Below are 27,263 nucleotides of genomic sequence, written 5' to 3' on the forward strand. Positions count from 1 at the left end.
CTATACCTTCAGAACCAATTTCCTTTCCAGTGATGGAGAAGGGTCCTTGAATTTATTGCCCCAGACAAAAATTGCAATATGTTGTTGACGGAAAATGGCCGTCTTGGAATGCTCCCGCTTTCTGCCCACATCCCAACCAAAGGCATCCTGCCCGGAGGTCCAGGTGCGCCGGGAGCTGCCTAGGGCCTCAGCAATCTTGGCACTTGCCCGGCCATAACACTCGGTCCGAGAAGCTCACCAACATTAGCGCATTCTTTCCAACTGAGCCTTTCTGCCCTCCAGGGACACCAGAGACACCAAGGGTCTTATCCCTGTAAATTTTAATAGAGTAAAGCAACACTTGGCCATATTATCCCTGTTAAAAATCAACTCGTGATTTCTGTGGGTTGATTATAGGTCTGTGAGGATGAATTTGGAAAAGAAAAAAGCCACAGGGTCCCCTAACTCAGGTGTACTTGATGGCATTCCATCCATTCGGGAACACCCACCCAAGGCGTGACCAAGGCCAAGGCTACAGATGCTTTAGAAGCACTGTGACTGGTTGTCTTATGGCCTGCTCAGAAGACACAACCAAATGTAGTGGGCAGTCGGCCACGTGCTCTGTATTTCACATGATTATATTATTTATATCTAAAGAGAAACAAGCCTGTAGTGGGCAGGACTGTTGTTCATCCCCTGCCACTCTCTACGTGAGAAAACCGAGGTCCGCGGAGTTACCTCGCTTGTCAGGGAGACAGTCCGCGGAGGTGTTGAGTCTGCGTCTGTGAATGGCCTCCCTCCGAAGCCCGTGTGCTGAGCACTCGCTGTGGATTTGCAGCGTCCCCACAGGGAAACAAGATGGTCAGCAGGCAGGACCCAAGGGTGCCTCTCTCTCAGTGAGCCCCACGATGCCCCCAAGTGCTAACGACCAGCAATGGTGCCAGTTATGGCGGAGAACAAAGAAGGGGCCCTGAGGATGATGGGAGTGGAGATGTGGGAGGCAGGCATGGAGGGCCAGGAGGAGGGAGACCAGCCTCCAGGATGCTGAAGTGTGAAGCAAGCCCTCCAGGGTCAGTTTCATCCCCTGACCCTCTGGCCACTGGTCCTTTTACATCCCGAGAGCAGGGTCTGCACTTGAAGCCTTTCTACCAACAAGGTGGAGGCGTGTGAACTCACACTGGCCAAAGGAGCCTGTGAAAGGGAGAAAGTTTTTGAGGCCTTGTGTTTTGTCCTTGGAATTCAAGCAGATTTTATATCACGCTCCATTGTCTACTTGTCTTTATTCCAATATCAACATTATGTCTTAAGCTGCCATGTTTCTCTGATGTAATATGTAATTATTTATAAAACTTTTCATTGACTTCATAACAGCCTTTTGGGGGGGAACTAATTATAAGTTCCATTCCATTTGCAGAAACATTAACGTATGGGGACAGAGTGTGCCTTAGCATCGAGGCAGTTGGGCATATTCTGAGTGAAACTGCTGCTCTTGGAAGATGTGGCGAGCTTCTGGTGGGGCTGGGCCTGTCTTCTGGTACCTATCCCTGTACACTTCAGAGTAGATGAGTACCTTGGCGTGTGACGCACAGCCTTAGGTGTGGGGTGGGATGGGGAGTGTGCTGTGGTCAGGGCTGCGAAGTGCGAGGAATTGCCTGTGTTCATCCTGGGGCTTCCTGCCTTCTCTGACTTCTAGTAGGGCAGCGTTTTTCCACCTTGGCACTACTGGCATCTGGGGCCAGATAATTCTTCGTTGTGGGAGGTGTTTAACAGCGTCCCTGCCTCTGTCTAGGAGTCGCATCCTGTAGTGTCCCGGGTGTGACAACGAAACATATCTGCAGATATTATGAACTTGCCCCTGCTTGAGAGCCACTGCACCAGGGAGAAAGAGACGCACCTGAAGAAGTGGGCCAATACAGGGCCTTTGCCCTCATGCTTTTCTTTTTACTGCGAGGGGCCTCTCGTCCCCGGGTGCTACCAGTAGGGCGCCTCTGTCATCTAGTAGTTGCCTTTGTCTGTGGCCCATTATCTGTGAAATGGCCACACCCACAGGTTTCTAAGGACCTTTCTATGAGCGAAATTTTTCTCAATGGTTGATAAGCTTATAGGATTTTAAAGAATACTAATAATGACAACCTGGATCACCATTCTCGCATGCCTGTTGAGGTCTTCCTTCCCCGGTTGACAATGGGTATTAATATTGCACTAACTGCTGTGGTCACGTTCTCTACTTATTTAACTAACATCCTTTCGGGTGAAGGCTTGTAAATGAAATAGGAGTAAGAAGCAGTCACTAGGAGCCAGTAGAGCAAAAGGCACAGATAATAATAAAGCCTCAAATGTTATTTAACGGGAGGTGGGTTAGATATCAGCATGGTCCAGTGGTGGTGGAAAGATGACAAGGCTTCTCCTCCTCTGGAGGGCTAGCTTCTATCCAGCCTGTGCTCGGTGGTGTTTTACAAGGATGAGTGAAAGGAACTATTCCCTTCCATTTCTCCCGCGGTTCGGGGTTAGCACTGTCTCACTCCCACCCTCCCAGCCTCGTCCTCAGGGTGAACTGTGTCCATTGCGGCATATTAGAAAGCAAGGGCAGCTCTCTCCCTGGTTAAGTACAGCACACCCTAAGGCGTTTTACAGTTCCAGCTGGGAGTGACCGTATCGGGGGGGAGAGACTGTGCCAGTCCTTCGGAGGAGAGAGCTGGAGCCTGGCTGGTTCCTTGGGAGGCAGCATTGGAGTGGCTTCCAGAAAGACGGGGTTGGCACCAGGATAGGGTGGAAAAGCCTCCTCTCTGTGACCTCGGCCAAGGCAGGAGTGGATAAAGAGCTGACCTGCCTGCCCCGCCTGCCAGCCAAAAATAGTCCAGCTGCGTCACGGGCTTTCAGTCATTAAACCTTCCCTCCAGAGAAGGCTGTGGCTTGGACTGGAAAGGGGCCATGGACAGGTGAAGGTAATTCACTCCCCCTGCTGACATGCTGACACTCCCTCCCACATCAGAGGCAGGCCTGAGAGTCGTGCTAGATGGAGGTGTGAGCTCCTAGCCAGGGCACGAAGTGTGAGCGGTGAGGTGAGGGAACCTGTGTCAGTGAAGCTACTTATGGATGAAGTCCTTCTTTGTCTTTGCTCTGAGTAATGTAGACACTTGTTACGGTCAGTCAGCTTATTTTGGTAACTTTTGCCTTCCTATTATAAAGGTTAACACATGGTTACTGTAGGGAGTTTGACCATAAAGAAAAGAATCAATAAGGAGGCAAAAAGCCATCCATCATCCCAGCATTCCAAGCAGCCACTGGAAACCTTTCGTGCCTTTTTATTTTGCACCTCGATACAATAGGTGGTTTTTGTAGAACTGCAATCCTATGCAGCTTTCTGTCTTGCATTTTAAATGTACATGCAGAGTCCTCACAGTGACGTTGTATCTCATGAGGTCATGAAATATTACTTGAAAGCCAGACTGGTTTTAGCTTATTAAGCTCCTTGGGGCCAGGGCTGAGTGGGTGGGATGGCGGCACATGTCCACGTGGGCAGGAAGATGCTCTGGTCTGGAATGTTCCTCAGACAGACTCCAGGGTCCCAGAAGGAGCTGCTGGGCTGTCCATGAGAGGGGAGGGGTAGGTCAGCTGATTCCATTTAAAGAGGATCATGGGAGATGGGTTTACTCTCTAAGAAAATCTCTATTTGGAAATAAGAATGTTGGTGGGCTTTAGCATGTTTTTCCAGAGAGAGGATGGGTTCACGGTTTAGGGGGTCAAAGAATGGAAACTGAAGGCTCCTTCCATTGGTATTTTCCAGACTGTGAGCTGAGGGTGCCTTCAGTGCTTGGCAGGGAGTCACACCCCACCAAGGTCTGTGTCTGGACCAGGTGGACACTCCATCCCTAGCCAGACACCTTCCCAATCAGGCTTGATGGGGCAGCTAAGAGTTTTGGAATAAATCACCAAAATGTTTGTTGCTTCAGCCTAGGGCCTCAAATTCAAAAGCTGGGATAAAATCTCATCCCAGTGCACTTTTGCGGAAGGAGCCCCTGGTGGCTGGAGTTCAGGTCTGGCTCAAGTCAGGAGCCAGGATGCAGCATGAGGCAGTCAGAGAGACCTGGGCTGGAATCCCAGCCCGCAATTCATTAGCTCTGGGACCTTGGGCGAGTCTCACAACCTCAGCCCCTCTTTACCTTCTCTCTTAATCCAGGGTAAACATTTGTACCTTCCTAGTTTTTGTAAGGATTAGAAGAGGTAAAAAAGTCTGTGACGTGGCTAGCACCTTGCTGCCGTCAATGTGGGCTCTCAGTAAATGTTGATACCATCTTCTCTCCCCCCACCCAGCCCCTCCTGTAAGATAAAACAAGGTTGGAAAGAGGTTTCTGGTGTCTTGATCTGTGATAAGGAACTGGAACACCAAGAGTTAATGAGTTACGGGCTCTCGTAGCCTTTTGGGTCCTCTTATCATCGATTGTCAGTCAGCGTTTCCTGAAAATCAGAAGTGAGCTTCCAATATTTCCTGGCAGGTCCTGGCAGATAGCCACTGAGTTTACACCCTGTGAGGGCACCCTACAGAGCCCTTGGCCTGCCTGGTGAGCCCCTTCAGGGCTTTCATTTCATAAAGGAAAAGCCGAGGCTCAGGGGCATTAAGAAATTCACCTCAAGTTTCTCAGGTGGACAGGGGTGGAGCTGGGGTTTGTATCCCTGCCTTCCTGCCTCGAGCCTCTGTTCTTGTTCACAACCATCCTGACTATGGGACTTCTGCCCTCTCCTGGAAAAGATCAGCACACAATGTACTAGAATGGCCCTTCCACTGCAAAACCGAGCCCCCGAGCCCGAGGACTGTGTGCCGCCCTCCCCACCCCTCCCAGGCACGCTGTAAGTAGGAAATCATGGAGGAACGTGCTGGAAACTTAAGCACCTGGGCTGGGCTGCTGTGAAATGCAGATGTTCTATGAGGAGTAGTGATTGGGTACCTGTGTCTGATACGGAGAGACCGGGACTTTCTCAGGACTTTCCTGGGTAGACACCTGCAGAGGAGGGCCCTGAGAATCTACAGAGGAAGGACTTTGTTTTCCTCTGTATGTCCCCACAAAGAGACAGGAGGACAAAGTGGTGAGACGTGGAAGACAGCTCTGCAGGCTTCACAAGAACAAACCATCTGAGCTACTGATTTCCAAGCCCTGGCCATCTGCTGGAGGGGTTTCGGGGTCTGTAGTCCCCAGAAAGAAAGGATCCACGTTGCTAAAGATGCTTGGAAAATTGCCCCTGGCTCCATCGTTTCCTTTCATTTCTTGTTCCTGGTGGCCTGTAGGCCTTTGATTCCCTCCGCATCTTTGACTTCTTCCTGACTCTCCCCTTCAATGTAGCCTTGGTTTTTCATCTTTCTTTTAACTGTACAGTCCGCACCTTGATCCAAGCTTCATACCTCACTACCTGGGTTCCTGTGATCCCTGCCCCATTCATGTCTCTGCTTTGAACCTCGCTCCCAGATTCACCCCCCACCACCTTCCACCTGTTTCAGAAGCTTGCCTTTCCCGTCCTGTCTCTGAGCTTTGTTCTCTATTTCCTTGGCCTGATGTCTCCTCTCCCCTTTTCTCCCCCTGTGGGAAGTCTACCCACAGTTTCCAAACCCAGCACTCATCCCTTCCCCTTGGGACTCTGTTTCAAACTGTCCATCAACCCCTTTGTCGTCACAAGTCCAGTAGCCCTGCTGGGTGTCTATGGCGGTTCCTTGGGCAATTAATCACCTGCGTCCTCTTATCTCCTCCTAGAATGTTGTTTATCTCCTGGACCCTAACTTCTCACCTGTTTGCCTTCCTCCCTGTATACTGAGGCATTCTTTAAATGCGATGTTTCTGTCTAATTTACTGTGTCTTTGCTCCCTACGAGGCACACTGCTGAGGGTTGGGCGACAGCAAAGAGGACTATGGGATTTGCTCATCAACACCTACTTGAGAGGCGCCCCTCAGAAATGAGTGTTTGCTGGCCCAACTCAGTTCGGGACAGCTCTTCTTTCACCAGCCCCAGGGGAGGCCAAGCCAGGCCTGCTTCTGCTGTTTGCATTCCTGTCTCTCTTCTGCAAAAGCAGATGCCTGCGAATGCTTCTCCGTTGGCCTGGGCTCACAGCTGCTCCTACTGAGGCTCTGCACATCAGTGCCAGGACTCACTAGCTGTGTCAGTAACTCCTCCACCGGAACACTGGCCGGTAACACCATCCTTGGGCTGGGCCCTTCCCCTGAGCAGATGACCCAGCCTGGACCCAGGTGGAGCCCAGACCTGTCACAGGGAGCCTGGCTCAGGCGGGGTCAGAATGGGAAGTGGCTTCAGAGAAAGAGGCCCTTTGGGCCTTTTCTGCATTTCTAAACCTCACAGTATCCAGCCTCTCTGTCTTTATTTTTCTTAGGAACCGAGGATTTTGGTCATTTCTTTAACAAACTTGTGCTGAGCACAGTGATCTGTTTCCCGGTGCCCACCTGGCGGGGCCACGCAAAGGCAAACAGGACAGTCTCCGCTCTCTCGGTGGGCCCGGATCTGAGACACAAAGGGAATGCTAATTACTGAATGCAAGGATGGTAAACTGTGGTCACAGTTTTGTGTCCATGGCAGATACTGCTAACCTATCACAGAACTCATTCATTTTGAGTCCGGATTCAGCTTCAGAATCCTTCTCAACACACAGCTCCAGGAAGAACCTACTTCTGGATTGGGTTTTTCCCAGGAGATGAAATCAGTTTGTAATCTGGTCTGGTCTTTAAGGTGGTCCAAGGCCACTGAGTTGGAGGGTGTTCAGAAGAGCTGGTGTGCAGGGCTGCCGCATCTGTCCGGGGCAGACTAGGGGACTCCTTTAGCGGGATGTTCCGAAGTAACACTGCTGTGGGGAGCCCCTAAGATGGCTCCTTATGACACCTTCATGCCTCTCCTATTCTCTCATAGCTCCTTTCTGTCCGAGTTACAGAGGATTCTTTTTCCCCCTCTTTCCCCAGAGGTAGCTATTTTTCAAGATTCAACTCTCATCCTACTTGAGGTCTTTTTTCTTGCCCATTCCCTCAGTTGAAGTAGTTAACTCTGAAAACAACGCTTGGTATAAACATTGGCTATTACTTAGACTTCCCTGACAACAGGATTTACTACGATTTTCACTTTCTTTTTTATATCTTTCTCTAAACTAAGTGCACGTTATTTATATAATCTGAAAAACACACTATAAAACTATTTCTTATTTTTTCCAAGAGACAAAGAGTCTGGTGGGTAACAGGGTCATAGTTAATCCTGCCAGCCCCTGCCCCTGCCCCCACCGTGTGTATTTCTTAGTGCACATGGTGCAGGAGGAGGGAGTGGGGTGTAAGCTTCAAGACTGTCCCTCCCAGTCCCAACAGCCTCCCAGGGAGGCTCCAGCCTCCCGGGATGGTGTCATGATTGGCACCCGGCACGTCTCGCTGTGTGATCAGGAAATGAAGTCACCCGGCTGCCCCTCCGCAGGGCGGATGCAATCATCACACGACACAGTAGCAGGCACGAGGGCTGGGTTTCTTCAGGACTCGGAGGAAGGAGGGAGGGCCAGACTGTGTTTGCAAAAAGCAGGAGCCAAGTCCACACGTTTTATGAAGTGTTTTATGGTGAAGCAGTAATTGCAACCCTGGTAGTTAGCAAGAATTATTGGGCGTGATGGTCTTAACACGGAGAGTCCAGTGGGGACTCGGGGGAAGCGGGAGTGGAATGAGAAACAGGCGCAGTGAGCATCATGGAGTGGGTTGCTTGGATTCAGCATGCTGTTTAAATCAACTTATTTATTGTTTTTAAAATTCCTATTATTAATTTTTTGGCTTTTGGAGCATTCAGAACGTAACTTGGAGACCCAAAGTATTCATCACTTACCCGCTCTGGGTCTGAAACAGAGCTACTTAGCCGAGTGGAGTGGTTCAATTCTCTGGCTGCCTCTGGAGATGATAAATGCCTCCAGGTCACTTCCAACTCACAGCAGGGGTGGAGTCTGATCTGATCAGGTGCTCAGGTCTCCTGCAGACAGAGGGGCAGTGAGCAGCCTCGGTTGTGCTCTTCACTGCCCTGGGTGAATCTCTCAGCCCCCCACACTGAGGGCAGGGCCTCCCATCCTTTTCAAAATTCAGAACCAGCAGATTTTCTAAAGAATGGATGTGGCCTCCTCATTGTCTCTCCTGTGCCCATGGCAGCCAGGACTCGGCCTTTTGCAGCTGCCATGTCAGAGCAACAATCTTAGGTGGCTGGGGTGGCATCGAGGTTCTTAACCAAGGGTCCAGGATGGAGGGCTTCAGCGGTCCTAGGCTGTAAGGGAAACTTTTCTGTATGTGCGTTTTCAGGGAGAGTCCCTTAGTCCCATTAAACAAGCACTCACAGAATTTTGCCAGTGGGCAGAGTAGTGAGGAGGTCCTCTTCGCTGTCCCTAGAATTCACCAGATTGTCTCTGCCTCAGGCCCTTGCACCTGCTGTTCCCACTCGCAGAATACTTTTCCCCTAGATCCCACCTGGTCACCCCTACTTTCTCTGTCACTGACTAAGTGTCACCCTCTGGACTACCTTGTATAAAATAACACCCTCGAGCCCACTCACCATTGCATCACTCCGTTGTTCTCTACAGCACTTACAATACTACATGACATCATCTGTTTACTACCGCCCTTTAGTATTTAAGCCCCTATGGTGTCCACTCTGTATCTGTCACAGGTAAACAGTGCCAAGCCCTGCTCTGCAAATAGCTACAGAATGGATGCGTGAACGAACAAATTAATAACTCTGATCGCATTTGGGTCTCAGATGTTAAAAAAAATTTTTTTAATGACAGAAACAAGGGTCTGGGTTCTCCGTGGAGCCACTTCTCAGGCATGAACCTTGGGTCCCAAATGTTTCACCTGCTGTGAAGTGGTCACCTGAGTACTGCAGGAGATGTTTAGGCAGAAGTCTTCTAGGAATTTCACAGTGTTGGTGCATCTATCATTAAGGTCATCAGTCTTTCGAATACACCAGATCTGTGTGTGTGTGTGTGTGTGTGTGTGTGTGTGTAAAAAGGGAGGCCTCAGATCCTGGTGCACAAATATTATTATTATTATTATTAATTGTTATTGTTTTGCTGCACAGATGATGGGCTGTCCTCATTTGAAGATGCTGCCCTGACATTACAGGTCACATCGATGTGGGTTTTCGTGCCTTGTGCGAGGTTGGGTTGCCCAGTGTGTCAGGGAGGGGCGGTAGTGCAAGTCCCACTTGCACCCTGCCATTATTATCACATTCTGGAGAAGGTGTCCCAGGGTTAAACCGCACTGGCCAGGGCCAGCGTGGGCTGCTGTTTCCGATGCATGGACTCCCGTGTGCATGGGACACAGCTGCCTCCGTTTCTGGTCAAGGGGAAGTGGGATTAGACCAGGGAAAGAGATTCCACATCTCATCTACTTTTAAAGGAGAGAATAAAAGGCACCACACTCTTCCAGGAGATACATTCCCTTGGAGAGAAATAAACCCTGATCCCTTCCGGACAGGTTATTTGCTTTGCTCCTTGAGTGTAAACCTCAGAATCATTTCAGACAGACGTTATCTTTTGTCAGTCTCTGTGATGGGAGCTTGAAAGTCACTTCAGCACACAGAGCTGAGGACCTCCCTGATAACCTTTTTAATAAACAACAGCTCCTTTTAAAAAATTAATGTTTTTCTGCATTAAAAATATATACTCTTCTCTTCCAAACATTTTGGATAGCTGACTCACCATGTCTCAAAATAAAATTTAATTATATAGCACGATTCATGAATGTAGCATTGTTTTAGAAGTCAAAATCTACAAAAATAAAAAAACCAACAGAAATACAGGGTATGGTTGTGAGTGTGCAAAATAAATAATAATAATAATTGTTTTCCATATGAACAACTGTAAACCTACTTTTGCCCCACCCTATATTTTAAAAGCCCCTTTTCATACTGGGCTAAAACCTTCTTCCATTCACCAAGTTAGTTCTTGCAAACAGCTTTTCGCTTCTTCTTCCGGAATTTCTCTCCATGCATAATAAATGTGCAGGCACATATAGACTTTTTATGTAGCTATATCTCGGTCATCATTCCACGTCAGTCAATGTGGTGACCCATCCTTCTTCTTAACAGGTGCATTAGTCTTTCATTGCATCAAAATGTAGCAGATATTCAACCAGCCCCCTACTGATGGAATTGTGGTTACGCCTCAGGTTTCACTTTTATAAACATTCCGCAGAGAATACGTATCTTTGTACACATACACATTTCTTTAGGACAGATATTAAGAAAAATATTTGGGGGGGTGTCAAAGAGTATTGCATATTTCTAATTTTGACAGAAACTACCAAAATCAACCCTCCCTCCACCCCTGCCTTACCAATTTAGACTTCCACGTTAATTTTCCCATGTCCTTGCCAATCGTAGATGTTATAACTAAAAAGAAAAGTTTTGTTAATCTGATGTGCCAAAATTGTTTTAATTTACTTTTCCCTGATTTCCAAGGTACTTTTGTGTATTGCTTGTGATCCGTCCATATGTCGGTCTTTCTTTGACATGGTTTCAAACATTTTCATTGCCGGGACTATTTCCGAACTGTCTCTCCTCCAGGGCTGATAGGCAGCTGGTGGTTAAAATACTGAAATATTTTCATACTTGTTGGTAACATGCCCCTGCCCCAAGTGTCAATTCCCTCGCACTGCCCCCTGCCTCTCTAGCCCCTCACCCCACCTCCCGGGGAGGCAGCACTTAAGAGGTTAATTGCAGCCTTGCAGGTGACCTTCAAGACCTGGTCTCTTGCAGTCCCAGCCTCTACTCAGATTGTTTGGCACCCTGATGTACCATTAAAAAATATTTGGCAATCTCCTCCCCGACTCTCAACCAAATGTGCTCAAGTTGTGCTTTACAACGCTTAGCAGTCTCTGGCCTCTGAGAGATTCTCGCTAACGTACTGCTGGTTTGCTTCTTGAGCTGGTCCTTGCTTTGTGTGCTGATTTCCGGGGATTATGCTTGCATAATTTCCTCTGACCTTAGCCTGCGCAGCGTAATCCGAGAGGACATGATGGGGAATAAGATGGCCCTTATATAACTTGTTGTGTAAGGGCGCAGAGATCAGAGTCTCACTGGAGTGTCTGCGGAGTTTTCTAAGTCTTAAAGTTCACTTGGGCAGAGGTTTATGTTGTCATTTGGTCGATTGAATTCTTTACAAAGCATTCCTTATTTCTGAAATAGCCAAAGGGAAAGGGGAAATAAGAAAGGACAGGACAGCTGTTATGTGGCAGGTACATAGCAGAAATTATTGCATCCAGTATAATCTTCTCTACTATCCTCTCTCCTTGGGCAGAAAAGGAAACTGAGGCTTTCAGGATGAAAGTGAGGGGCCGAGGATCATAGAACAAGAGAGGGGTAGCACTGGGCTCTACAGCAGACCCATGTTCTCCCCAAGGAACGTGTGTGTGTGTGTGTGTGTGTGTGTATTTGGGTCACTGGACGTGGACCAACGCAGAATCATATCCCATTCTTTTGAAGTCTTAAACTTTGTCTACCAACTATGGTCTAAAGGCAATAGGGAGCTCAGACCTTTCTGAGGACTTCGAGTGCCTTGGTGGCCAGGCTGAGACCAGCCAGGGAAACAAAACTCTGTCCTGGACCTGGCTGTGCCTAGATGAAGTAGGGGCTTTGTGGCTGAAACTTTGGACTCTAATGCCACCCTCTTTCCTTTACCTTTGAGCTGGGGCAGACCGCAAAATAGCAGGTCCCATGCAACTTATTTACCTGGAACAAGCTGCTCTCTGCTCAGAGAAGTGACACGTGAGTAGAGCTCGCATGAGGGTAAACTGTGCAATGGCCTGTGGGACAAAGTCTCAGAGGAAAAAGCCGAACCAGGAAGCCCGAGGAGATGGGGGTCTGGTCATTAGGAGAAGACACCAAGAGGGGTTGTCATGGGATATTTTGGTAATTCCCTCTTACAGTTAATTCTCACATTGAAACAGTAACAAACACATGGCAGACCACGCAAGCTGTGTTTGAGAGTGTGCAACGATCGATGTCTCCCTCTCACCTGAGATGCCCCTTTATTCATTCTCCTGTGAGCCTTCCAGAAATGTTATCCATAATCTTTGTAGATGCAAATATGTGTGTAGCTTTTGTATAGCTATCACTCTATGTGTCTGTCTGTCTAATCACCCATCTGTCCATCCATCCATCTATCCCTTCTTCCTTTCTTTTCAACTTATGCTCATTGCAGACCTGGGTGCTAGCCTCTGCCACTCACTAGCTATGTGACATCGGACAGGTAAGTCTTAGTATGAAAAATAACTATGTCTGTTTCAAAGGATTGTTTTCTTGTTGCAAGTGATAGAAACCTAACTTAATTTGGCTGAGGCTAACAAGAGAATGTATCGGCTTATTAGCTAAAGAGTCCAGAAGTAGCTTCAGGTATAGTTGGAGCCAGAGGCTAAGATCCTATCATCAGAACTCTTTCTTTCTCCATCTCTCTTTGTCTTCAAATACAGGCAGGTCATTTCCATGCAGGCTCTTGGCAGCTCTGGACTTGTATCCTAGCAGCTCAGAAACCTCAGCAAAAAGTGACTCTCCTTGTCATTATTTCTGGCAAAATTCTGAGGTCTGAATCTCACGATCCTATCCCTGAATATTTGTGACCGAATCAAAAAACATTGATTTGCCAGGCCTGAGACAGGCAAGCGGGTCAGCTGTACCAAACCACAGGGATGGGAGGGGAGGTGCATGGGGAAAGCCCAGAGGCTCCAACCAAGAGTAGGAAAGTGGTTCTAGGTGGGCAACAGCAGCAGGTGTGCAGAGAGGGGGCTACAGGGTGGGTTTTTTCTTTTTTTGCTAAGGGGCCAGAACACAATTTTAGTGTTTCTGCTGCAACTACTCAACTCTGCCCTTGTAGTACAAAAGCAACCGTAGACAATAGGTAAACGATGGACCTGGCTGTGTTCTAACAAAACTTTATTTACAAAATCGGGCAGTGGGCTGGATTTGGCTGTAGTTTGCTGACCTCTGGTCTAAGAGGCAGAAAGCACAGGCAGAGCATAGAATGTTCTCTGCACACCTATTCCAGAGACCTCAACAAATGACCTCTGGTACATTCAAATGCTGGCTATTATTATGATCTACGTTGTAAGTAAGGATAATAAAATGATAACATTGATGATAATTATAAGAGCACTAACAGGATAAATGAGCTCTAATGAATTATGAGTAATGGTCAGCAATGTATTCCTGGACTATTTCTACACTGTTGGTGGAGCTTCCTCTCCACATACGCATAGAGCTGGAAGGAACTGTAGAGATATCCAGTGCCAGTGCTCATTATACAGATAAATCTTGGCCACATAAATGGAGCCAGACAATAAAGACTCACTGATTTTTCTTTTAATTTTCACCAGAGGACATTTTTTTTTCACTGCTTTAGAGAGAGAGGAAGGATGGGGGAGAGAGAGAAACATCAGTGTGAGAGAAGCATCTATAGGTTGCCTCCCATACGCACCCCAACAGGGGATCAAACCTGCAACCTAGGCATGTGCACTGACCAGGAATCGAACCTGCGACCTTTCAGTTACGGGACAATGCTTCAATCAACTGAGGCACACTGGCCAGGATAGATTTTTGGTTTTGATCGAAACTAGATTGTGTGATGACTTAGTATTGGTAAGATTCTTGGCACATTCTGGCACCAGTGGAAAGACCTGATTCTGGACCACCCTGTGTTTGATGACTTGAGAACTCCCGGCTCCTGGGATGACACACACATCTGTTTTACGTGAGGATTACTGAACACCTCTGACTACATTGGGAGCAATGAATAAAATGAATAGTTACTCACTGCCTCACTTACTGCCCTCTTTGTCACTGTTGCTATTGGCTTAGCAAGCCGGCAGCTGTCTAAACAGCTAGTTTTCAGTTTGGCTGCATGCTGAACTGAAGGGCGATAGGGTGCCCTCAAATCCCCCGTCATCATGGCCACAGAGAAGCCCGTGAGCACTTTTATCTACACTCAGTGGGTCAGCGCCACGGGCCAAATTCTTCATGACCGGCAAAACCCTCCTGGGTTTTGGTTAGCCAATAGCCCTGCAATAGCAGTGATCCAGGAGGTAAATATTTGAAACCACAGCTCTTTAGCTTTTATTGATTTCCCCCCAAATTATCTTATTACTTAGGGTCAATAAAAAATATTTAATGAATCAAAAACAAGCCACAGAACCCTCTGGTCCCAAGTACTATAGAGAACTCAGGAAACAGAATGGAACATTTGGGATGTAGTTTACCATTCCTCTAAGCCAAGAATCAGCTAACTTTTGTTTTGTTTTGTGTAGGGTCCGATAGTAAATATTTTAGGCTTTGTGGCCATCTGGTGGGCTAGGGTTTATTTGCTGACTCCTGCTCTAAGCTCTCATCAGTTAGAAAGAACAGACCAAAGGATGGAGTGTTCGAACTGGCTGCTCAGCCACTTGATGTAACCTTTAACACCCGGGCTTCAGAGCTGGGCGGTGTAGGCTTGGCTCTGTGGATCTGCTGCTTCCCGGGTGCTTTTAGTTTGTTAGTCCCTGCAGTTTCCTTGTCTACAAAGTAGGGATAACAGTCCCCCTTACAGACACTGTAGAGCTGCTGTGCTCTCTGAATGATAGCGGTATAATCAGTATTGATAATCAAGCCCGATGGATAAAGAAACTGTTCAATAGCGTACAGTTAAGCAACTGACCTATCTTGTCTCCGTCAAAGGGAACTAGGTGGGAAGTGCCAAGAAAAACCATCTTTTAAAAATTTGCATCATTTATTAAGAATGCCTGTTAGGGAACTATTAACATCAACTTCTCAACAAGGGAAATTCTGCAGAATCTAGTGTAGTTCTTTCTTGTCTTCTTACAAAAATGCTATAAAATTGACATAACATTATGTTAATTTTACGTGTGCAACACAAGGATTTGATATTTTGTGCACCTTGTAAAATGATCAGCATAGTAAGTCTAGTCAACACCCACCACCTTGCACAGTTACACAATTTTTTTCTTGTAATGAGAACTTTCAAGGTCTCCTGTCTTAGCAACCTTCAAATGTGCACTAGAGTGTTGTTAGCTATCGTCACCATGCCATACATTAACATCAGTCGCCATGACTTACTTATAACCCCCTTCACCCATTTCCCTACCCTCCACCTCCTGCCTCTGCTGGAAGCCATCCATCTGTTCTGTTCTCTTCAGTTATTTGTTTATTTTCAGGTGCTCCATATAAACGAGATTATACAGTATTTGTTTTCCGCGTGACTTTTTTCACTTACCATAATGCCCTCAAAGCTCATCCATGTTGTTGCAAAAAGCAGGATTTCTTTTATCTGGCTGAATAATATTCCACTGTGTACGTGTGTGTATCACATTTTCTTTATCCATTCATCCCTCAGTGGGAAGTTAGGTTGTTTCCATTTCTTGGCTATAACACGGGGGTGCATGTATCTCATCAGGGTAGTGGTTTTATTCTCCTCAGATAAATTCACAGAAATGGAATTGCTGGATCATATGGTAGTTCTATTTTTTACTTTTTGAGGAATGCCGTACTGTTTTCCATAGTGGCTACACCAATTGACGTCCCCACCAACAGTGCATAAGGGTTCCATTTTCCTCTACATCCTCACCAATACTTGTCATTACTTATCTTTTTGATAATAGCTATTCTAACAGGTGTGTGGTGATTCCTCACTGTGGTTTTGATTTGTGTTTCAACTTTTCATGTACCTGTTGGATATCTGTGTGTTTTCTTTGGAAAAACTATCGATTCAGAGCTTTGGTTTTTATTTGGATATTTTATTTGCTATTGAGTTCTTTATGTATTTTGGATATTAACCCCTGATCAGACAGGATCTGTAAATATTTTTCTCCTTTTCAGTAAGTTGTCTTTTCACTTTGTTGATGGTTTTATTTTCTGTGCAGAAGCTTTTAAATTTGATGTAGTCCCACTTTATTTTTGTTTTTGTTGCTTTTGCTTTTGTTGTCAGATTTGAAAGGTATCAAGGAGCTTACTGTCTGTTTCCTTCCAGGAGTTTTATAGTATCAGGTCTTATGTTCAAGTCCTTAATACACTGAGTTAATGTTTGTGGCTGGTGTGAGGTAGTGGTCTGATTTCTTTCTTTTGCAGGTGGCTGTCCAGTTTTCCCAACACCGTTTGTTGGAGAGATTCTCCTTTTGTCACTGTGTATTCTTGCCTCCTTTGCCATAGATTAATTGGCCATACAGGAGTGGCTTTATTTCTGAGCTCTCTATTCTGTTCCATTGATCTTTGTATCTGTTTTTATTCCAATGCCGTACCGTTTTGATTACTATAGTTTTGTAGTGTAGTTTGACCAAGTAATCTTTTTTCATCATTATCTTCCATGGGGAACAACAATCTGAGCCCAGATCATATTTGCTTTGCATCATTGCTAAGACCCTAATGCTAAACCATGACAGACCATCTTCCTTTCTCCAAAAAAAAGAGGCCTCACATTCTTCAGTGAAAAATCTCAAATGAAAAATTATTCTCTGAACATTTTCTTCAGTCACAGAGCTAAGCCAAATGATCTGTCTCAGGTCAAGATTATCAACATGGGCTGAGATCAACAGGTGAGGAGTGACTATAGGCCATAGGAGCTCTAGAGCCTCGGCTAATGAGTTCCCACTGACTTCACCCTGCTGCCCCTGATTTTGCAACTCCTGTTGCTATGGCTGAAGTTGGAAAGAATTTGGCCAAAAGCCACCTATATGCTCAACCTCCTGGGGGAATCTAGCTTTTTTTTTTTTTTTTTTTTTTTTTTTCCTCTTTCTTTTTTTTTTTTTTTTTTTTTTTAATATATTTATTGATTATGCTATTACAGTTGTCCCATTTCCCCCCCCACTCCACTCCATCCTGCCCATCCCCCTCCCTCCCACATTCCCCCCCTATAGTTCATGTCCATAGGTCATACTTATAAGTTCTTTGGCTTCTACATTTCCTACACTATTTTTACCCTCCCCCTGTCTATTTTCCACCTATCATCTATGCTACTTATTCTCTGTACCTTTCCCCCTCTCTCCCCCTCCCACTCCCTTAATGACAACCCTCATGTTCTAGTTGTTTGCCTAGTTTGCTCTCGTTTTTGTTTTATGTGTGGCCGTTAATAACTGTGAGTTTGCTGTCATTTTTACTGTTCCAATTTTTGATCTTCTTTTTCTTAGGTAACTCCCTTTAACATTTCATATAATAAGGGCTTGGTGATGATGAGCTTCTTTAACTTGACCTTATCTGAGAAGCACTTTATCTTCCCTTCCATTCTAAGTGATAGCTTTGCTGGATACAGTAATCTTGGATGTAGGTCCTTGCATTTAATCTTGGGTAATGTAATTATGATGTGCCTTGGTGTGTTCCTCCTTGGGTCCAGCTTCTTTGGGACTCTCTGAGCTTCCTGGACTTCCCGGAAGTCTATTTCCTTTGCCAGATTAGGGAAGTTCTCCTTCATTATTTGTTCAAATAAGTTTTCAATTTTTTGTTCTTCCTCTTCTCCTTCTGGCACCCCTATAATTCGGATGTGGGAACGTTTCAAGGTGTCCTGGAGGTTCCTAAGCCTCTCCTCATTTTTCCAAGTTCTTGTTTCTTCATTCTTTTCTGTTTGGATGTTTGTTTCTTCCTTCTGGTCCACACCATTGATTTGAGTCCCAGTTTCTTTCTCATCACTATTGGTTCCCTGTGCATTTTCCTTTGTTTCTCTTAGCATAGGCTTCATTTTTTCATCTGTTTTTCGAATAGATTCAACCAAGTCTGTGAGCATATTGATAACCAGTGCTTTGAACTGTGCATCCGATAGGTTGGCTATCTCTTCGTCGCTTAGTTGTATTTTTTCTGGAGCTTTGAAGTGTTCTGTCATTTGGGCCATTTTTTTTTTTTTTTTTTGTCTTGGCGCGTCTGTTACTTTAAGGGGCGGAGCCTTAGGTGTTCACCAGGGCGGGGTAACGCTGGTCGCTGAGCTGTGACGCTGTACGAGGGGGAGGGGCCGAGTTGGAGCAATGGCGCCCGCCTCACTCTCCTCCGGATTTCAATCCTTCACTCTGCTACCCACAATCAAACTGGGCCCCTCTGGTGCTGGTTCCCGAGTAAGTGGGCCTGTGCACACTCTAGGGCCCTGTGGGTCTCTCCAACAACCTCTCCTGTGAGGCTGGGAGTCTCTCCTGCTGCCGCCCCAACCCCCAGGGGCGCTTTCAATCAGAGGTTTCAGGCTTTATTTCCTGGAGCTGGAGCCCTGGGTTACGCGGTCTGCTCCCCGCCGTTCGTCAGGTTTATCTGTGGGCAAATTTGGTGCCGCGGGTGCTACCCGCTGCTCTGCCTGCCCCACTCTCCGCCACTCTGAGTCCGGCCCTCTCGGTTTATCTGCGCAGATGTGGGGCCGCAGGGTCTGTTAGTGCTCGGACTGTCTGCGCCATTTGTCCCACACTCCGCCAGTCTCAGTCCCGCCACAGCCACGCGAGTCCTCTCCACCCCGGTGCCCGTCTCCGCCCCTCCTACCAGTCTGGATGAATGGTTATTTTCTATTTTCTTGGTGTTGGTCCCCCTTGCTGTTCGATTCTCTGTCAGTTCTGGTTGTGCGAGGAGGCGCAGTGTGTCTACCTACGCCGCCATCTTGGTTCTCGGAATCTAGCTTTTAATAACTAAGTTTTATAAATATTTCGGAAGAATTATGAGCTATGAGGTTGAGGCTGGCCATGTCTCTGATGCAGTAATTGAAAGAACATGTAGGATTTATATATTCTCACGTTGAAGTTCCAGGCTCTTGCAGCCACTGTAATGTAGTGAGAAACGATTGGGCTTTTGATAGAGACAGACGGGGTGTGATTCTCACCTCTGCCCTTTCCTAGCTATTTGACAGCAGACAAATTACTTAATCATGTTTCTTCATCTGTAAAATGACTAATAATCACTCCTCACATTGTATAAAATATCTGTGTTAAGAGATGCTGCAAGAAACTGCCGACCAGCCTGACTGTACCGGCTGGGGTCCAAATGACCGCCTCTGCACTCGCCCGCCCCCCACTGTAGACTTGTGAAAAAAGAAAAGGCTGAAGTCATTCTCAACATTCAGCGCGCGCTGAGTCATTACTCTAGGGAGTTCTACCCCTGGGGTTCTTGATAACAAGGTGAGGTGCTAGAAGACCGTGAAAACCCTGCTCCACCCTCTGTCGTCGGCTAGCCAGTCACTGACTGTTCCTCAAGCCCTGCCTCTACCTGCTGTCAAGGAAGGTGAGCTCCCAGATCACTCGCTTTCCTGTTTTCACACTTGTCCCCGGGGAAACTTTGCTCAACGTTGTGAATTATGTGGCGTCTTCAGTAGCAACGTGATTCACTCTGGTAAACCTTACTGTACCTACTTTGTTGCCTGGCAAACAGATATTACTGGTGTTTGGGGATTCCATTTAGGCACACAAGGGAAGCCTCATCCATACGATGGTGCCACTGCACGGGTCAGGGGCTGCCAGCTCGAAGGAGCCAGGCAGGTGTGTAAACAAAACCAGATGGTAGTTTACTCTCCTTTCAATACTTCTTTCAGGAAGACAGCAGTGCAAGCATGATGACGGATGATAGTTGACACTTGGCCTCTGTGTCAGTGAGCAATAGGGATTGGAGGGGACTGTGGCAGACTGGGAAAACCCTGTCTGCCTAAAGGACAGTCACTTCTCAGTTTTAGCTGATTGTTGCCACTAAAGGAATCGAGATTTGAAGATAGCTAGATTTGCCAATACTTTAAGAGGTTGGAGAAATACGGATTTTAATGTAAAATTGATTCACTTTTAAATGTTAGCGAATTCAATTTTTAAAAAGTGTCTGTGTTACCCCTTCAGTTTGTAAGCACCTTCATAGACTGAGAGGGTGAGTTGTCAAGGGAAAATGGTCACTGGACTAACACCTCAAAAACTGTATAACATTTATTGCAACACTCTCCAAGAGGAAAAGCTTGCCTTCTTCACTCAAGTTTTATCATGTTCCTCAGACAGGAAAGTGGAGAAACACTTTTAGTTGTTCTCAATAACAAGGTCAAAACGAAGAGCCTTGATGCTACATGAAGAAAACTTTACATGATTGACAATTTATTGGAATTTTTTACTGCAAATTAAAAGAGGTTTTAGAATGAATTCCCAACTTTTTATCATTAACATTGTTAAAGCTATTGGTTGTTGAATTTTGCAATAAAGGACTCTGCCTACAGGGGGCGAATGGATTCTATGACTAATCTGTTATTTGTGGTGTATCCCTAAAGGAAAAGCGACCTTTCCTGGGTGGTGAGGAGCAGACTTTTGTGGGAGTCCTGGATAAGCTGTTTAGGGGTGGGGAAGAGACCCGCTCCAAGGAGCTTGAGGAACAACAGCTGGACAGCTGCTGGATAGTCCACCAGGCCCGTGTTCTGCTCATGGGCTGAGGAGGTTGAGAGTAAGAAACTTTAGGGAGTGTAGGGCAGAGGAACAAAGATGCTTACAGTAATGTCTTACCCGTGTTTGCTGAGTGGTGTGTGACGTCAGACCTCTTTCTCTTCTCCTGATTCCATACAACGATGAGCTCTCCATAATGAGCCGTGGAGTTGGATCTGTTCTCAAGTAAGGGATGGTGGGCTGAGTGGAGCTGAATGTGGCCCTAGGGTGGACGGGGAGGGGGTTGGTAAAGGAAGGAAGCAAAATTGCCCCTGGTAAAAAAAACCTGTGTTAACTCAAAACCCTAAGGATGCCCTGGAGTCCAGGGAACTCATTTCAAGTAACACTGTAGATTTTTATCTAACCCTTATTACTGTATTTTGTCCTAGCACTTAATTTGATCTACTAGTTTTTACTGAACACCTATTAGGTGCCTGGCATTGAGCCTGCCGTTATACAGCAGATTCAAGTAAAGACAGGACGTGATCTTTGTTTTGATGTCATGATTTAAGAGTCAACCAGACAACTCCCTGACACAGGAAGAAACCACAATGAAAGATTTCACAAGTTGAGCAAGATTGAGCCTTTCTGCCCAAGCCCCTGGGATGAGGGCTTTCCCCTCAGTGGCTGTGGAGTGAACTGGTGTAGATGGTCCAGTGGCCGACATTAGCGGACCACTTCCAGGGGCGCGAAGGACAGGTGGTGCTGGAATGACTTCAGGAGGTGCATAAAAATCAAGTTATGACTGCATGTGGTAATGAGGAGCCCTGGTTTTTTTTGGCGAGGTCCTCAGATGTTGGTTTCAGCTTCTGGTAGGCTTCCAGGGTAAGCAGTTCGTACATCCTTTCCTCCTGCTTTGTTAGGCTCCTCTCCGTACCCACATCCAGAGGAGGCACCTTTTATCCAATGCCTGAGCTGGGTAGGCTCCCCCCACTCGCTGCCTATGGCGCCTCCCAGGCCCTGTGGACCTGGGTCCCCCTAGTGCCTGCAAATCATGTCTCTCAACAAAGTCTTACTGAGCAAGTGTTGGGTCCAGAGGGAGATATAGGCCCTCACAGTGTGAAGTCTAGTGGGGAAGACGTTCAGACTTTAAGAAAACAGTATGAATGTGGCGAAATGTGAGGTGCAGCATCCAGAGGCATGAAAGTAGGTTGGAGGCTCAAGAAAGGATTTTTCAAAAAGCCACATCAAAGCGTCAATTAAGATTTCAGGTTCTAATACAAGAGGTAACACAGTCCTTGAACACCATGAGCTGCAAATGGCTATTTAAAGGGGGGGGGAAATGGGTAATGCAAGAGGATGGAGTCCACTGCGGCTCTAGGCTTGCCCGAAAGGAAGAGCTTTCAAATAGTCAAAGCTGCCCAGTGGCAAGACGGTGAGACGTGTGAAGTCACAAGCTTCACGTCACTGCGCAGTTCAGGCATTGCCAGCACGTGAGCACTCGTACTGACCCCAAAAGAGGCACTGGGTGCTTTTTAAAAGAGTCCAGAGGTACAAGCCCCACCCAGACGTACTGAATTGAGATATATAGGGATAGGCCTTGGAGACGTGTGTTTTTTTTAATAGACTTTATTATTTTTTTTAGAGCAGTTTTAGGTTCACAGGGAAACTGAGATCTCCATATACACCTTGCCCCCACAGATGTACAACCTCCCCCGCTATCAACAGCCCCCACCTGAGTGGTGGTACGTTTGCTGCAGTCGATGAACCTACATTGACACGTCACTGTCACCCAGAGTCCATGGTATACATTAGGGTTCACTGCTGGTGATACACATTCTACAGGTTTGGGCAAATGTATAATGACATGTATCCAACATTGTAGTATCATTCAGAGTATTTTTGCTTCCTAAAACTCCTCTGTTCTCTGCCCGTGCATCCCTCTCTCACCTCTGATTTCTTTTTTTACTGTCTCCATGGTTTTGCCTTTTCCAGAATGTCATGTAGTTGGAAGCCTTTTCAAATTGGCTTCTTTCACTTAGTCATGTGCATTTAAGTTTCCTCCATGTCTTTTCATGGCTTGATCGCTCATTTCTTTTCAGTGCTGAGTAATATTCCATTGTGTAGGTGTACCACAGTTTATCCATTCACCTACTCAGGACAGCTTAGTCACTTCCAAGTTTTGGGTACTGTGATTAGCGCTGCTAGGAACATTTGTGTGTAGGTTTTGTGTGCACGTAAGTTTTAAAGACCTGTAATTATAACAGGTGATCCAGAGACAGATTTGGGCTCTTTGGTCCTGATAGTCATTTTGTCCGTGGTTGAGGGTGGACTGGGAGCCTCTCGAGGCCTGAAATCCTAGGATTCTTGACGACTGTGTGTAGCTCTTATGCCAGGCTCTGGTTTGGACTAGGCGTTAGCCTTCTTCTCTCTGGACTTTTCTCCCCCAATGCAAAATTTCGGCCAGATGTTCCCGTCAATGTTTGCTGCTAGCATAAAGTTACCTAATATCAGAGAGCAACTTTGCTGGAGCTGGGCAGAGAGAGTTGACTGACCTGTTCTTCCAAGTTCTTCCTGGGTTCAAATCCAGACTCTACCACCTACAAACTGTGATACTGGGCAAATAGTTTAACAACTTAATGCTTCAGTTTCCCCTTTGATAAAAGTTGCTAATAATAGTATTTCCCTCGTGAGGTTATCGTGAGTGTTAAATGAGTTTGTGCATCTAAAACACTTAGAAAACTGTCTTGTATGATGTAAGCTCTGGATAAATGTTAGCCACTCTCATTATGGTTTCCATCACCATCTTTATCCTTATCATTACCAATTACCAGACATTTGAGTCCCTCTGAGGTGAGGAGTCCTCCCAGGTGAAGACCTGGAGTTAGAGTGGACCCATGTGGCTATTGCACATCAGCTCGTGCAGGCTGAGTCCGCGGGAACAGGACGAGTCCTGTGCACTCCGGCCGGCTGAGGGGAGGAGTCAGGTAGTGGATGCCATGCTTCAAGAAGGTGCCTCTGAGGCCAGCGAGGCAGGAGCACAGGTTGTCTGAGGCAACAAGGCGATGGCTTCCCAGAGCTCTCTTTGCCTTCTCCCTCACCTAGCAGCCCACTCCTCTCTCTGTCTTCCTTCTCCAGAAGCTGGGACTGCCTATCTCAGAAGTCACTAGTGACGTAGTGGAGGTGGACGTTTTCAATGCATCTGCCGCTGTGCAAACACCCCTAAAAGGGATGTCCCCTAAGAACTCTGGGCTCAAAGGCAGGGGACAGACAGGTTTAATGCTGGCTGTGGAACCTCTGGTTGAAACCCCAGCTCTGCAGCTTCTCCGCTTCGTGAGCTCAGGCCAGTTTCAGACTCTCCCGGAGCCTCAGCCTCTTCATTTCTCAGATGGACTTATTTTGTCACAGAGACAAAATGAGTTAATGGGTGTCAAAATATATTGTGAACAGTGCATATGTGAAGTTATTATTAACGTATTTGTTAATAAGTTAGACTGATGAAATGATGGTTATTGTTTATCATTTAAAAGATCGTCACAAGGAGAAGAGCCTGCAGGGACTCTGCTCGTGGGAGACAGACGAGGTCGCGTGTGGGAGGAGTTTGCAGCTGTAGGCACGGAGAACAGAAGGAAGGCTTCTGCTGTGGCCACGGAGATCACCGTCTTGTAACCCGGGCGGCCCCAAAGCCTCACTGTTTTCGTTTCCTCTGAAGGAGACTCCTACACATTCCCAAAGTACAAGTGGGTTTCTGGACAAAATTAACCCCTATTCTTTTGCCGGCTAATCATTAATATAGGAATCAGCCACTGGAAGGCCAAAGCTAGATAAATTATATGTATTTACTTCTAACACCAAATTTAGCTTGCCAGTTTATTTCAAATGCTTTATTCAAGCCTAACATGCATAGATAAAAGCATACAACTTTTAAGTGACCAGCAGCTTGGTTAATTTTCACAAATTGGACACATGTGAAACTTACATTCAGATTAAAAACAAAAAGAAAATTGCTAGCTTTCAAGAAACCCTGTTGAGGCCAGAGAGTTTTAAACACAGTTGACTTTGGAACCGACTGGGGCAGTAGCATGGAGTTGGCAAAGTTTAAGTCCCGTGTCCCGACTTCCCCTCCTTGTATTTGGCTTTTGGGTGTGGTTCTGGCCAGGACCCATGTCAGGGGGTTCCCCCCAGCAGGCTCTGTTCTTAGGGAGGGATCGGAGAGGCTCTTTAACATGGGGGTTAGTCAGTGGGTTGCTTTTCCATGGGCTTCTGGCTTCAATCTGGCGCACCTGACGGGATGCAAAGGAACAGGTCTTTCAAAATATTTCAGGCCCCCGGGAGCCAGGGGTGAGGGACTTTAGGAAGTCCTGAAACATCACCCCTCAAAAGTGTAGTGTGGCCTTTTGAATGCCAGCCCCGGGAAGTCTCACCACTTGCTCACCATTTGGTATGAAGCTGACTTATCTTCTTGCTTAGAACAGACACTGTTGCAAGGTTGGCTGCTTAGTCTAAAGGAGAGAAAAGACTCACAGTCAGTCTGCTCTTCTCAGGAAGGGAGAGGACTGCACTGGAGAAAAGCAATCGTAAGGTGTGACCAAAGTGCCCAGAGAGTCCCAACTGTTGTACACCTTGCCCAGCTTCTGCAGGTGGCCAAAGGCACTGCAGCTAATTAATATACTTAGTTCACATCCCAGCCACTCCTCTGTCCCAGGGACTGATGGGGAAGGCTCATTTGGGGAAGCTTCAGGGGCCACAGAAAGAACCTCCCAGACCTGAGATCAAATCTGGAGCTCTGTTAATCAAGAGAGCACCTCAAAATCAGAATTCCATCGAGTCCTGGACAGACAGTGAGTGTTCGTGCTCTTTGGTAGAAGGACCACATTTTGGAGGGTCCAGATTTAGAGATGTTGACCTTGGCAATTGGCTGTTTCCCCTGAAGGCCTTGTTAGCTGAGCCCAGATTGGTTCATGGCTTCGTCTTCCCCTGAGCACTGGAGCCACCATGTCCTGGGCAGGGCTGTTGGATCAAAGGCACCAGAAGGGAACGGTCAGTTCTGTGTGGTGCTGACCTGCACCTTCCTGCCTCCCACTGGTTTTCCTAATGCAGCTGTGTGTGCTTTTGCTCTCATTTCTCACTCCTTTTCAGATTTTCTAGTCTTTCAGAACACTGTCCACTAAAACCGAGTGTCACTAAAACCTGTGACTATCACACGCTTTAAAAAAATCTGTTTCCTACTTATTCATTTATTCATTTGACATACAATAGTTGAGCATCCACCTTATGCAAGGAACCATGCTGGATGTGGGGGAGACAGAGTCAAATAAGTCAAGGCCTTGCCCTCAAAGAGTTTATATTCTAGTGGGGAAAAAAGACAAGTACAAAAATACCTTGAGACAGGTAGGCACAGGTACGCACAGGTAAGCTACAGGAGGAACATCAGAAAAAAGCAAACTTGGGACTCCACAAAGACTTCCCAAGGGAAGTTGTCCTTGCATTGGGTTTTGAAGAAGAAATAGAAATTAGCCTAAGAACTGGGTTGGAGGGGACGGTGGGGAGGATGTTTTAGCTGGAGGACATATTTCGCTTCAAAGCAAACTGGAACCAGGGCCAAGTTCCCTGTGGCTGAAAAGCAGGGTGCAGGCCAAATGAGTCTCCCTTAGTTTACTGCAGTTGTGTGAAGTTTTCAAACACATTTTCATGTTCCGTGAACCAGAAGCGGGTAGAAATTACTTCAGAATCAACACGCCTATGGGGACTGGGCTGGCCAGTGTGCGCCTTGGCCCTGGCATAATCTTTATTTTTAGAAGCGGTCCCCGATTTGGGATGATCAAACACCCCACCCCGGTCTTTCACCCAGGCTTGGAGTTTCACTTTTCCTTGGTGTCTTCTTACTTCTGCTTTGGTGGTGAGCCTTTCTGGAAATGGGCAAATCCGTTGGGTCAAGGCCAGCTTAGGCCTCTACTCTGGGGAGGATTTTACAAAAGTTCAGGGGTGTTATCGTTAAGGCTGTATTCCTGATGTTCTGTGAGAGGTTCTCCAGTCGTTCCACAGTGTGGACGCTTACAGCATTGGGACCTTCCAGGTCCCCAGCCACTTGGACTCCTCTGGGACTTTCTTTTAGTAAAATGCACAGATATCCTTGGTTGCCAAAGTGGTTTTCAAAAACTCAACTGTAAATAAACTGTCTTAATGGTGGTCTTGCACTATTTTAGCCATTTAAGACAAGGAAAGGAAACTAAAATTGAGTGTCAGTTGTGTTAAATACTGTCGGTGCTTCTGTAACTGTTATTTAAGCTCTGTAATGACCTGGTGGGTTGGATATTATTGTCCAAGAAAGCAAACAAACACCCTGTCCTGGCCACGGCTGGAACACAAAGACTTTCACCAAGAATCCAGTGGCCATGCAACTATGTAATTGTAGTCCACGAAGTTGTCTTCTGACGCAGCTCATCAGTGCTGGTGTCTTCACTCCTGTTCCTGGGCAAAACGAATGCTATCTTTATTGATCCGCTCACAGTTTATCTTCCACTGCTCCCTCTTTTCCCCTTTGTGAGGACACCCAAAGGCCCCAGCTGCCTCCATATTTGCCATTCATCTTATTAGCTGGTTTGGGCCCCTTGACTTGGAAAACGATACAGAGAAAAGATCTCTTTCCCTCAAATTTCCATCTTGAATGTTTCTGGCAGTGTTGCCTCTCCGGTTCCAAGCAGATGGCTGAGAATGCAATGGGTGGCTTTTTGATGACTTAGTGGTGAATTTGGCAGTTGGCTGGTCCCAATGCCCTTTCACCTGCCTGTCTATATTCTCGTGCTATTGACCTGCCCATCTTAGAAATCTAGACAGAATTGGTCAAGTGTGGGTGGGGGTTAAGAAGATGTCCATGTCTGAACCATGCACTGAATTTGACCCCTAATTCAGCTTTAGTAGTGCTAGAAAAGCAAGCTTTTGTAGCAGAGCTAGGAA

At 46.6% G+C, this 27,263-nt stretch overlaps 1 protein-coding gene across 6 annotated transcripts in view; it reads left to right on the forward strand.

Moving 5' to 3' along the window:
- SLC1A2 (solute carrier family 1 member 2) overlaps positions 1–27,263 on the forward strand; it is a 142,203-nt gene that overhangs the window by 51,875 nt on the left and 63,065 nt on the right. The window contains exon 1 of one of the 6 annotated variants that reach the window (XM_045194300.2): positions 2,903–2,924. The exons of the other annotated variants lie outside the window; for them this stretch is intronic. The gene's annotated coding sequence lies outside the window, so the exon portion shown is untranslated. Of the gene's footprint in view, positions 1–2,902; positions 2,925–27,263 lie in introns of those variants that run through there. 6 annotated transcript variants of the gene reach the window in all.

Source organism: Desmodus rotundus, chromosome 5, assembly GCF_022682495.2.
Source record: "Desmodus rotundus isolate HL8 chromosome 5, HLdesRot8A.1, whole genome shotgun sequence".
In the NCBI taxonomy this organism is placed as follows: domain Eukaryota; kingdom Metazoa; phylum Chordata; class Mammalia; order Chiroptera; family Phyllostomidae; genus Desmodus; species Desmodus rotundus.